We start from the raw sequence: 12,871 nt of genomic DNA on the forward strand, positions 1-12,871 counted from the left end.
CTGGTGTCTTGTATTCTTTGGAGCTCTGACATCTGGAATCTGTATATAAATATAAGTTACATGTGAGGATAATTATATACACGTACGCATGGAAGTGAGTTTATTAAATAAAAGTAAGAATCACTTACAAACAAAAGGAGCTAATGATTGATTTGTCCAGAGCGTCCATGTGGTATAGTTGATGCAATTCTTCGAAACTAATATGTAAGATGTCATCGCCATGGAAGTAATGATGGTCTCTAAATCTGACAAAGATCCACTGCTCACCCCTGCCACACGCCTGCATGTACCACTTGTTGAGCAAGTACATTTGCGTACCCAATTCATTCAGAGCCGCAGGGTTGTACAGACTTTTGCCATATTTATAAGTCTTCCAGGTATCAACTTCCAGGTTCTGGATTGGAGCTTTGCCCGTCAATTGATCCAAGGTTAAACCAGTATCTTGAAAAAAAGCATTAAGGGCTTGAACCGACACTTCTCCAGAGTTGTCTAGTTGATAGACTTCTATGTTGGAACCATATTGATTAGCAACAAGATTTTGCATTGGTTGCTTCTGTTGTCCGAGCTGTGGGACATCCTTCCCTAATGCTCTTTTCCTTTTCTTATCTGCATCATGTGACTTCACGAGGGAGCGGTCATAGTCTGATAGTGGCGAAGGCTTACGAAGTTCAATCATCTTTTTCTTGTGAGCATCGACCTTCTGCCTCAGCACCTCTCGTGGTAGGTAAAAGTACGGCTTCTCCTTAAGCTTCGCTTGACTCTTCTTTTTGGTATCTATAAAAAAATCTTTCACTTTTTTGTCTTCTTCAGCTGTTATTTGCTCATCAGTCTTTTCAGAAAGTATTTCATGAGAAATAACTCTTTTTCTCGGGGTCTTCTTTGCCGCCGGGACCTTAGACGTCTTTGTAGTGCGTCGCTGTGGAGGGGGTGGGGGCGGTGTTGGAGACCGGCGTGGAGGCGATGTGGCCGGTGTTGGTGGAGACCAGCATGGAGGCGTTGGAGATCGTTGTGGAGGCGGTGGGGCCGGTGTAGGAGTTGGAGATCGTTGTGGAGGCGATGGGGCCGGTGTAGGAGTTGGCGATTGCCGTGGGGATGAAGTCGTCTCGCCCCCCGCGATGCTGTGATGAGATGGGGAATGAATGATTAGGCTAGGCTGGGGGGAGACCCTGCTACAAAAACAAGTTGTGTGTCAATTATTTTTTAAGCCAATAGAAAATTAATGGAAAATAATATTTCATTCACTTTCATTCGTACCTAGGGTGAGGTAGGGGAAGCGGTGGCGCCCCAGGAATGATGATGAAGCGTTTGCACCATTGAATAAATGTCTTTTCTGCTTCTCCTAGTGTCTTTTCCCCATCACCGCCTTCAATGTCAAGAGGAACATTGCTGTAACCTTTGAGCACTCTATCGACCGAGACGCTAGCATATCCAGGTTGAATAACTGACCCATGGATTCTTGGTGTCTTCGTTCGGTCTATTGGAGATACAACCCCGACAGCCACCATGATTGATGCATTATTACCATCTGGAATGTGCAGCTCACATGTTGTTAGAGGCTCGGTAATGTCATCAACAGGGAAGCGCAACCCAGCGTCGTCTTGAATAACTGGCAGCTCCGTAGAAGCACAACTGCTTTTCATCTGACCAACGGGGCTAATGGTGACTCCCGGCGTTGATTGCGATTGCATTTGACTCATTGCTAGATGCACTTGCCTCTTGATCTCCTCCTGCATTCTTGCCTCAAGAGATTTTTCTCGTTCACGTGATTCAAGCAATGCTTGTCATGACTCATCAACAAATTGCTCCAATGCACGGATTCGTTCTGCCTCCTCATCCTTCTTTCTTTGGTGGCTTCTGTAGGTATCCTTGTCTGCTGGGAATGCGTGTAGCCACGGAACCGCCCCATAGCCTCTTGTTCGACCACCGTGTTCGGGATTCTCTAGGGCATATGTCAATTCATCCTTCTCTCTGTTGGGCTTGAAAACACCACTATCAGCTTCTTCCCTAGCACGAGCTAGTCTCTATGTTGCTCTCTCAATTTTTTGGCCAAAAATTAGCTTGCCAGTGTCTAGGTCTAGGCTTCCCCCATGAGCGTAGAACCAATTCTTCGTGCGTTGAGGCCAGTTCTTCTCTATTGTTTCAGGTATGATTCCCTTGGCAGTAATCTCTGCTTCTAGGTTCTGCCACTTGGGAATAGCACTCTTATAACCACCTGATCCCATGCGATGATGGTATTGCTTCTGTTGGGCATTCTGCCGATTCCTCATCACACGTTCCTCACTGTCTTGGGATGTCTTGTATTCTACGAAGGCATCCCAATGGGACTCCAACTTGACAAACGCCTTAGCATTGAAATTCGGCGTAGCATTCTTCAAGACAAACTTTTTATACAATGTCTTCTTCCAACTCTGGAACAATGTTGCTATCTTCTTCATTGTCCAATCCCTCACTAGCTCCTTCAAAGCATCATCTGCTTGTAATGTGAAATGCTGAGTGATATCTCTCCAAGCTAGGTTCTTGTCACGATCAGATACAAAACTAACATTAGGAGCGGATATCTTCTGCTTCCATTCATGAGCACTAACTGGGATCCTATCCCTTACAATGAACCCACATTGATTGACATATGTCTGAGCATGTGGTCCCAATGGTTTGCCGGTGTCGGTGTCGAATTCTGATATTATGAAACGGCCCTCTAATGGCTTTTTTGGCCCTCGGACTTTCCTACTTTTGTCGGTGGTTGATGTAGATCCAGAGACCGGCTACATGAGTAGAAACACAACGATTAACAACAAATATACGTACGCATGCATCTATAAGAGATGATAGATAATCGAATATACCTCGCCAGTATTTTCTTGCGCGACAATTTGTTGATCTTCAACCACCGGCATATTCAGGATATCCTCATAATCAGCAAAGTACTGACTCGTGTCATCTACATCCATATTGGTGCCGGCGTTGATAATATCCGCCATTATGTCCTCACTCAAGTTATCATTCGGAGCAGCCATTTGTATCTTCAAGATAACACATAGATAGAATTACTATGGTACATAACATAAGTACATGTGATAACACATAGAATTACTAAATCCAATTAAATATAATAACACATAATATTTCATCAACATGGAAATAAGTACATGTATATGTATACACATAGAATGATACAATATATTTTCTCTCTCTCTCAACACATAGAAATAAGTGCATATGTCTATATCTCTAGATATGCATGTGATACACATAGAATGTCTCTCTAGATACAATTTTCTCTCTCTCTCAACACATGAAAATAAGTACATGTATATATACATATAGAAATAATTAAGTACATATGTATACATATAGAATCTCTCTCTAGATATAATATATATAGAGAGATAGAATATATAATTACTAAATCCAATTAAATAAATCTAACATGAAATTAGATAAACTAGTAAGATAATACATTTTAATCTAACATATATCAAAAACTATAATAAAAAACTATCTAAAAAAACTATCTAAATAAAATACTAATTAAATTTTAATACATTTAAATCTAATATATCAAAAACTATCTAAAAATAACTAAAAAACTAACAATAAACTACTAATTAAAATTGAATACATTTTAATCTAACATACAGCAGATCAAGATCGAGTTCGACGGAGGCCGTACGGCGTGGGCGCGTGGGAAGCGTCGGCGACGGAGGGTGGGGTCGGGTGCGGCGGCGGAGACAGGATGCGGCGATGCGGGCCTGGAGAATGGCGCGGCCGGGCGGGGGTAGACGACGACGGCGGCGCGGCAGAGACGAGCTCGACGACGGCGGATGGCGCGGCCAGGCGGGGCTGAGCGACGGAGGCGAGATCGAAGATGAACAGAACAGACGTTCGATATATATAGCCCGCGACCCTTTAGTCCCGGTTGGTAACACCAGCCGGGACTAAAGGACATTTAGTCCCGGCTGGTAATACCAACCGGGACTAAAGGTCCAACCCTTTAGTCCCAGTTGGTCTTACTAGCCGGGACTAAATGTCCTTTAGTCCCGGCTCGTGTTGCCAGCCGGGACTAAAGGTATTTTTTGGCGGGCACCGAAATTGCCACCCACCCTTTAGTCCCGGTTCTTGGTCTGGGCCGGGACTGAAGCCCTGAAAAATTTGCCAACCCGCCAGCGTAATTGGAAAGGCCTGGAATTTTGTTTTTGTTTAATACTAGGTTAATCAATTAATTCCATAGCAACTTCAATACTTTGCAATATTTATTTTAAAAAATACTATTGATTAACTAATTATTTATTGTAAATAGGAAAATTTTGTAACCTAAAGTTTTTAATTTCTTTTATGAATATGGAATATAAATGTTACTAATACTAAGTATTTTGTTAATGCAAAAATATATTTCTAACTTAAAATTAATAAAACTAATATTATTCGATAGGAAATTTATTATCACATTATTGTAACGTTAATGTTTCAATTTTTTCTCGGTTTTTTACCAAAATTGACAGGAATTTTTTGTTGAACCTATAAAAATAGAGAAAATGTAGTATTTTTTGTTCTACAACTTTCTCAAATGAAAAAATGGCCTATATAAGGATTGTATATATTGATGAGCTTAACAAACTCGGTATTCAAAACTTTTCAATTTGAGACAATCTAGGGTCTCGAAAACTAGTTTGTAGGCGTCGAAATTTAAAAATCACAAATTTGAACCGTCCAAACTTTCTCAAATGGAAAGTTGACCAAAACAACAATTGTAGATCTTTTTGAGTTTAACAAACTTGGTATTCAAAACTTATCAATTTGAAGTCATTTAGAGTTCATAATACTAGAGTCAAAGTGTTGTTTTTTTATTTGACCAAATTTGACTTGGTCAAACTTGCTCAAATGAGACACTAAATGACCTCAGATGAAAAAACTCTGAATACCAAGTTTGATCATCTCAGCAAGATCTACAATTGTTACATAGCTCATTTTCCCATTTGAGAAATTTTTATCAAACACTAGTCACAACTTCTTGAATCTCATATATACTTTCTAAAACTATGTCACACACTTGTGAAATTTGAACTATATTTTGTTCAAGCTTTCTCAAATGAAAAAAATGACCTATATAAGGATTGTATATATTGATGAGCTTAACAAACTCGGTATTCAAAACTTTTCAATTTGAGACAATCTAGGGTCCCAAAACTAGTTTGTAGGCGTCGAAATTTAAAAATCACAAATTTGAACCGTCCAAACTTTCTCAAATGGAAAGTTGACCAAAACAACAATTGTAGATCTTTTTGAGTTTAACAAACTTGGTATTCAAAACTTATCAATTTGAAGTCATTTAGAGTTCATAATACTAGAGTCAAAGTGTTGTTTTTTTATTTGACCAAATTTGACTTGGTCAAACTTGCTCAAATGAGACACTAATTGACCTCAGATGAAAAAACTCTGAATACCAAGTTTGATCATATCAGCAAGATCTACAATTGTTATATAGCTCATTTTCCCATTTGAGAAATTTTTATTAAACACTAGTCACAACTTCTTGAATCTCATATATACTTTCTAAAACTGTCACACACTTGTGAAATTTGAACTATATTTTGTTCAAGCTTTCTCAAATGAAAAATGGCCTATATAAGGATTGTATATATTGATGAGCTTCACAAACTCGGTATTCAAAACTTTTCAATTTGAGACAATCTAGGGTCCCGAAAACTAGTTTGTAGGCGTCGAAATTGAAAAATCACAAATTTGAACCATCCAAACTTTCTCAAATGGAAAGTTGACCAAAACAATAATTGTAGATCTTTTTGAGTTTAACAAACTTGGTATTCAAAACTTTTCAATTTGAAGTCATTTAGAGTTCATAATACTAGAGTCAAAGTGTTGCTTTTTTATTTGACCAAATTTGACTTGGTCAAACTTGCTCAAATGAGACACTAAATGACCTCAGATGAAAAAACTCTGAATACCAAGTTTGATCATCTCAGCAAGATCTACAATTGTTACATAGCTCATTTTCCCATTTGAGAAATTTTTATCAAACACTAGTCACAACTTCTTGAATCTCATATATACTTTCTAAAACTATGTCACGCACTTGTGAAATTTGAACTACATTTTGTTCAAGCTTTCTCAAATGAAAAAATGGCCTATATAAGGATTGTATATATTGATTAGCTTAACAAACTCGGTATTCAAAACTTTTCAATTTGAGACAATCTAGGGTCCCGAAAACTAGTTTGTAGGCGTCGAAATTTAAAAATCACAAATTTGAACCATCCAAACTTTCTCAAATGGAAAGTTGACCAAAACAACAATTGTAGATATTTTTGAGTTTAACAAACTTGGTATTCAAAACTTTTCAATTTGAAGTCATTTAGAGTTCATAATACTAGAGTCAAAGTGTTGTTTTTTTATTTGACCAAATTTGACTTGGTCAAACTTGCTCAAATGAGACACTAAATGACCTCAGATGAAAAAACTCTGAATACCAAGTTTGATCATCTCAGCAAGATCTACAATTGTTACATAGCTCATTTTCCCATTTGAGAAATTTTTATCAAACACTAGTCACAACTTCTTGAATCTCATATATACTTTCTAAAACTATGTCACACACTTGTGAAATTTGAACTACATTTTGTTCAAGCTTTCTCAAATGAAAAAATGGCCTATATAAGGATTGTATATATTGATGAGCTTAACAAACTTGGTATTCAAAACTTTTCAATTTGAGACAATCTAGGGTCCCGAAAACTAGTTTGTAGGCGTCAAAATTTAAAAATCATAAATTTGAACCATCCAAACTTTCTCAAATGGAAAGTTGACCAAAACAACAATTGTAGATCTTTTTGAGTTTAACAAACTTGGTATTCAAAACTTTTCAATTTGAAGTCATTTAGAGTTCATAATACTAGAGTCAAAGTGTTGTTTTTTTATTTGACCAAATTTGACTTGGTCAAACTTGCTCAAATGAGACACTAAATGACCTCAGATGAAAAAACTCTGAATACCAAGTTTGATCATCTCAGCAATATCTACAATTGTTACATAACTCATTTTCCCATTTGAGAAATTTTTATCAAACACTAGTCACAACTTCTTGAATCTCATATATACTTTCTAAAACTATGTCACACACTTGTGAAATTTGAACTATATTTTGTTCAAGCTTTCTCAAATGAAAAAATGGCCTATATAAGTATTGTATATATTGATGAGCTTAACATATGTAGTTTCTAAAACTATGTCACAATTGTGAAGTCATAACATATTACATAATATCCGTCTCTAAAACATAATATATTAAACATGCATCGTTGTATCATGCGGGCACAACAGTGAATTTCTTCTTGACGTATGACCCTTGGTTATGATCTTGTCATAACCATGGAGTTTCTTCATCATTTAACATGATGCTTGGATCTTTCTTCACTATGAAGGGTGGAATTCAGACATTTCTTTCGTAATCTTCTGACATGTCTGACTTGTCTTCAATTCCCACTATATTTATTTTCCCAGAAAGAATTATGTGGCGCTTTGGCTCATTGATCATTGAGTTGATGTCTTCGTTTTTTCCTCTCTTTGATTTTGTAGACATGTCTTTCACATAGAACACCTGACTCACATCGGCAGCAAGGACGAACGGTTCCTCTTTGTACCCAATATTGTTGAGGTCCACTGTTGTCATTCCATACTCTTTGTCGACTGTTACCCCTCCTCCAGTCAGCGTCATAAGCACGTGGCAGTCATGAGACTTTAAGTTTAGGAATTTCTTATCTGGCACATTTATTATACCCTTTATATTGGAGGAGAATCCCGATGGGACCTTGATGCTGCTTAGACATTCGAACATGCTGTCCCTCTCTTCTTTGCTAAGCGTGTAGCTAGCAGGACTTAAGTAATGACGTCCATTATCTGTCTTCTCTAGATGAAGATTGTCTCATTCTTTCATGCCCTGCAAGTCCTGGCATGCTTCAAGTGAATCCTTTGGCTTCCCGTACACACCCATGAATCCTAACAGGTTCACACAAAGATTCTTTGTTAGGTGCATCACGTCGATTGCGTTGCGGACCTCTAGGACTTGCCAATAGGGTAGCTCCCAAAAGATGGACTTCTTCTTCCACATGGGTGCGTGTCCCTTAGCATCTTTGGGAACAGATTCACTGCCTTGTCCCTTTCCAAATACTACTTTCACATCCTTGACCATTGCGAGTACATCTTCCCCGGTTCAGTTATGAGGCTTCTTCCGATGGTCTGGCTTACCTTTAAAATGCTTCCCTTTCTTTCTTACTTGGTGATTCAATGGAAGGAATCGACGATGGCCAAGGTACACGACCTTTCGACATCTTTTCAAATATATACTGTCAAGGTCATCAAAACAATGTGTGCATGCATTATATCCTTTGTTTGTCTGACCTGAAAGATTACTTAAAGCAGGCCAATCATTGATTGTTACGAACAACATTGCTCGTAGGTCAAAGTGTTCTTGTTTGTACTCATCCTAGACACGTACACCTGGTTTGTTCCATAAAACTAGAAGTTCTTCAACTAATGGCTTCAGATAGACATCAATATCGTTGCCAGGTTGCCTCGGACCTTGGATGAGGATCGGCATCATAATGAACTTCCGCTTCATGCATAACCATGGAGGAAGGTTGTAGATACATAGAGTAACTGGCCAAGTGCTATGACTAGTGCTCTGCTCTCCAAAAGGATTCATACCATCTGTACTTAAGGCGAACCTTAAGTTTCTAGCCTCATTTGCAAACTCTGGAAATTCCCTGTCTATCGCTCTCCACTGGGACCCATCAGCTGGGTGTCTCAGCATATTGTCTACCTTACGGTCTTCTTTATACCACCGCAACAACTTTGCATGGTCTTTATTTCTGAACAAACGTTTTAAGCGTGGTATTATAGGAGCATACCACATAACCTTGGCAGGGATTTTCTTTCTAGGACGTTGTTCACCCTCGACGTCACCAGGATCATCGCGCCTGATCTTATACCACGATGCTTTACATACCGGGCATTCATCCAAATTCTCGTATTCATTGCCATGGTAGAGGATGCAGTCATTAGGACATGCATGTATCTTCTGGATTTTTAATCCCAATGGGTAGACAACCTTTTTTGCTTCGTACGTAGTGGTGGGCAATTCATTTGGCTTCGGAAGCATCTTCTTTATAAGGTTCAATAAATTCCCAAATGCCTTGTCGGATATACCATTCTTTGCCTTCCACTGTAGCAATTCCAGTGTTGTACCCAGCTTTTTTTGCCCCTCTTCGGCCGTCGGGTATAGCAACTTCCTATGATCCTCAAGCATGCGCTCGAACTTAACTTTCCCCTTTTCACTTTCCCATTCTTGTTGTGCATCACGAATGGCATCGCCAAGAGCATCACCGAGATCATCTTCTACCGCTACCTCTTCTTCATCTCCCCCCATTGTAGCATCATCAAAGGCACCATACTGAGCAATAATGTCATCAATGTCTAAATCTTCCCCTTCACCTTCTTCCATCATGATCCCGCTTTCTCCATGCTTAGTCCAACATATATAGTTTGACATGAAACCTGACTTAAGCAAATGTGAATGAAGACTCATTGAGCTTGAATATTCCTTTAAATTCTTACATAGGGCACATGGACAGCACATGAAACCATCCCGCTTATTTGCCTCGGCCACACCTAAGAAATAGTGCAAGCCCTCAATAAAGTCTTGGGAGCGGCGATCGGCATTGTACATCTAATGGCGTGACATAATCTGTATTACACGACAAATTATGAAAACCTTGAACATAATTTAGTATTTTATTACACAACATAAATGACACACACACGGTTGATTAATTAACTAAGTCTGGCTACAACGTAAGCAATCCCAACTATCACTAAACAAACTAAAACTACAATGCACTTCAGTAATATAATTATTTCATGATCGTACGCAACTAAAACAGACAAATCATTCTTCTGTTGAATATCAATAAGCTTCTCCTGCTGGCTCACTGCCTCATCAGCAGCAGCCGCTACCTCAAGCGCACCCAAATTCTGCACGTATGTAGCATAATCTTCCTCCTAGTACCAACCATCGCATCCATTGCCCTCCCACTGTAATTAAAGCCAAAAAATATTTAGTCAAAAATATTCAAGAAAAGCAGATCAATTAGCCATACAGATAAAATGCGTAAGAAACTCACATCGCGATCCGGGCACTTGTAGAAAACACGACCCTTGTTGGGTCCCTGTCTCTTGACTCGGTACTCCATCACAATCTTCTGCTTACACTTGCCGCAGATAATGAGAGGGAGTTCTGGCCTCAGTCGTTTCGCAATCGAACGAGAGGCCGATGATCCGGTACCAGTTGTCATCTACTTTCTATACTTATTTTTGCAAACTAGTGTAAATTTCATATTTTCTAAAATGATATATTTAAACAAAACTAGTACGGATTTCACATGTTTCAATAAATAACCATCCGTACTAGTTGACCTTGCTTACGTGATCATCTCGGCCAGCATTTCTCCACCGGACGGCACCGTACTTGGCCAAGGAAGAGCTCCGATTCTACGAGAAAGGGAACACGGTCTTCCACGACCGTTGCCGCTCTCCCTCGTAGCATCAAAGTTCCTCCTTAACGTCCGTTACCGCTCGGCAGAGAACATGTTGGCCGAGCAGAACACTGTCCGCAAGTTCAACTAGTACGGATTTTCTATAATTTTCTAACTATTTACTAAGTTTTTCATTTCATGGAAAATTTAATTCTAAAAAAAGGCATGATTTCTAAGTAGTTCATTTCATGGAAAAAATAATTCTAAGTGACCTGCTCGATATCGGCGAGCTCGCGGACGTTTAGGTTGCCGAGGATAGTAACATTTATAGATCTGAAGTTATCAAATATCCATCAAATTATAGCTCAAAAACATGTTTCAATAAATGACCATCCGTACTAGTTGACCTTGCTTACGTGATCAACTCGGCGAGCATTTCTCCACCGGACAGCACCGTACTTGGCCAAGGAAGAGCTTCGATTCTACGAGAAAGGGAACACGGTCTTCCACGATAGTTGCCGCTCTCCCTCGTAGAATCAAAGCTCCTCCTTGACGTCCGTTACCGCTTGGCAGAGAACATGCTCGCCGACCTGAACACGGTCCGCAAGTTCAACTAGTACGAATTTTCTACAATTTTCTAACTATTTTCTAAGTTTTTCATTTCATGGAAAATTTAATTCTAAAAAATAAAAGGCATGATTTCTAAGTATTTCATTTCATGAAAAAAATAATTCTAAGTGACCTGCTCGACATCGGCGAGCTCGTGGGCGTTTAGGTTGCCGAGGATAGTAACATTTGTAGATGACATTTGTAGGTCCGAAGTTATCAAATATCCATCAAATTATAGCTCAAAACATGTTTCAATAAATAACCATCCGTACTAGTTGACCTTGCTTACGTGATCATCTCGGCGAGCATTTCTCCACCGGACGGCACCGTACTTGCTAAGGAAGAGCTCCGATTCTATGAGAAAGGGAACACGGTCTTCTACGACCGTTGCCGCTCTCCCTCGTAGAATCAAAGCTCCTCCTTGACGTCCGTTACCGCTTGGCAGAGAACATGCTTGCCGAGCTGAACACGGTCCGCAAGTTCAACTAGTACGGATTTTCTACAATTTTCTAACTATTTTCTAAGTTTTTCATTTCATGGAAAAATTAATTCTAAGATCACGTAAGCCACCGGGGACGAGGATGGCGCGTGCTCCAGCGAGGACAAGCGAGGCGTGATTTTGATGAACTAATTTAACTTTTGTTTATCCAAACATATATGCAAATCATCATGTGATTTTGAGCTAAAAATGACATATAAAATCATAATAAAGTCCAACATATAAAGTTACACATGCATCTACATCGCAAAATGAGATAAGCTACTGATAAAACATAAGAGGATTAAGTTTGTTACCTCCAAAATCGAAGAGCAACACCAATGGAGGGGGAGGGAGCAAGAACAACAGCAAGCTGAAGAACAGAGGCAGTGAGTTTGAATAGAATGGCTCAGGCTCGGGGAGGAAGAAATGAGCTGGATTATAGGTCGGGATAATTAGTCCCGGTTAGGGGTCCAAACCGGGACTAAAGATTAATCTTTATTCCCGGGGAATTACCCAAACCAGGACTAAAAGCTTTAGTCCCGGTTGGTATTACGACCAGCCGGGACTAAAGATCCCTGCCCCGTGGACGACCGTTGGGCAGGGACCTTTAGTCCCGGTTGGTATTACCAACCGGGACTAAAGGGTCCTTTAGTCCCGGGGATAAAAAATGCCGAGGCTAATGCTAATTTGGAACAACAGTAGACTTTAATACCGTTCTGTGACCACAAGAATCTCCCTAATAGTCGTTTTGGATTTGGAGATATGAAAATCACAAGATGATGCAGTTGTGCTGTCTGAAATATGGAGCAGTCTGTGGTCTTCTGGCCATATCCCAATACCTGTTCGTGCAAATTCTATGAAACTTTTCTGGGGATAACTAGACTTCTGCACCTTTCATGTGCCATAGGATTCACTCTCATAGCTATTTTCTTTTGGGAGATATAATCGTCACAAATTGAAGTTTCCGCGCAGTCTGAAACCTGGGACAGTTTCTGTTGTGTACTGTTTTCAGTTAAGTTAACAGCAGAATCTGTGATAGTGTTCTATAAGAAAGTTGTAGAGGATGTCATAAGCTTTCCAACAATATAAACTACAACTTCACTGGATTAACAGAAAGAGAGTTATGGCTGGTTTACTGTGCTGTTATCTTTCTGCTCGCGAGGAATTTCAGATTGTTTGTTCTTGCCTATGCACACGAGTTTTATTTCATACCAGAAGGTCATTATGATAGTAAACTCAC

The sequence above is a fragment of the Miscanthus floridulus genome, chromosome 15 (genome assembly GCF_019320115.1).
Source record: "Miscanthus floridulus cultivar M001 chromosome 15, ASM1932011v1, whole genome shotgun sequence".
Taxonomy (NCBI): domain Eukaryota; kingdom Viridiplantae; phylum Streptophyta; class Magnoliopsida; order Poales; family Poaceae; genus Miscanthus; species Miscanthus floridulus.